At 46.2% G+C, this 1216-nt stretch overlaps 1 pseudogene; it reads right to left on the minus strand.

Annotated features, from left to right (window-relative positions):
- Positions 1-335: 335 nt before the first annotated feature.
- Positions 336-541, minus strand: LOC142286622 (U2 spliceosomal RNA; annotated as a pseudogene).
- Positions 542-1216: the final 675 nt, after the last annotated feature.

Raw genomic sequence — 1216 nt, forward strand, 5'->3', positions numbered from 1 at the left:
CCAGCCCAGTAAAACTACATATTTTACACAGTCATAAGCAGCCAAAAGGGATCTATTCTATTCAATTGCAAATGATCTAGATAAGACTGAGAATAAGATACTGCACGGGACATAGCAGAGTTGGTCAAGTTGAGTGGAGATGAGTTTGCTATTTGGCACAGCTTTTTGCATCAATAAAGCAAGTAAAAGGTGTGAAAGATAAAAAAAAGGGTGAAAGTGTGAAAAGTGAATTGGCCAAATTGAGGTGCATATAAAGTTTTTGCTTTCTTTCAATTCACTAATGGGGCTCATTTGAATCAGGTGAATTGAGTTCTGCTTTTGGAAACTGGGTTAAGAAGGGGTGCACCGGTCCTGGAGGTACTGCAATACCAGGTCAATGCGTGCAGTGGACAGAGCAAGATTTTTTCCATCTCCTTGTTCTAAAAATCCATTTAATATATGGTCCCCAGAGAGGGGACGTATCAGATATTAAACTGATAAGAACAGATTTAATTTTTTTTTTTTCTGTTTATCAGTAGGACTTCAAAATAACAAAGGTGATCGCCTCCCGTTGCCTGGGAACCGTCCAGGCACAAGAGGGCTATGTGTCACCAGAAGGCGCACACACTTCCTCAAGGCCGGCAGACGTGCAATCCCAGGCACCTTCCAGTACCGACCAAGGTAGCGTCCTCCGAAACTACACTTGATCTTAGCCAAAAGGCCGAGAAGCTATAACCCGAATTGGTTACGGCCTTGAGTGGCACCCTGGCCTATACCTGACACATCTTAGGGAGAGGGAGACAAACCCACGCCTACAGAAGACATTTTGTCACCCAAGCCAACCCTTGAAAAGGCTGTTTTGCAGAGCAAAAACAAGAAGAATGGTGCTTTTTGCAGCCGCCGCCCACTGCAATGAATCTGAATAACTCCTCCTTTTGGACACAAGCACCTCCCCTCCCCCTTGCAGTCTTTCCAATTCATGATACAAAAAGACGGACGGACAGGACAGGACAGGACAGGCTGCCTGACTTTCCGTCACTGCCACCCTTTGCCATCCTTGCCCGTAGAAAGCCCTTTCATCATCCCCAAACCCTAATCTTTTCCCTTCCCTTCCCAGATGCGTCTCACTCCCTTTCATTAGGAAGTGAGTGCAGCCTTTTCTCCGTTCTGCACATGCGCGACGTTAAACACAAATGCGCAGGCGTGCGTTCCATTACCCTCACTGCATTCCACTCCC

Source organism: Anomaloglossus baeobatrachus, unplaced genomic scaffold (assembly GCF_048569485.1).
Source record: "Anomaloglossus baeobatrachus isolate aAnoBae1 unplaced genomic scaffold, aAnoBae1.hap1 Scaffold_67, whole genome shotgun sequence".
NCBI lineage: Eukaryota > Metazoa > Chordata > Amphibia > Anura > Aromobatidae > Anomaloglossus > Anomaloglossus baeobatrachus.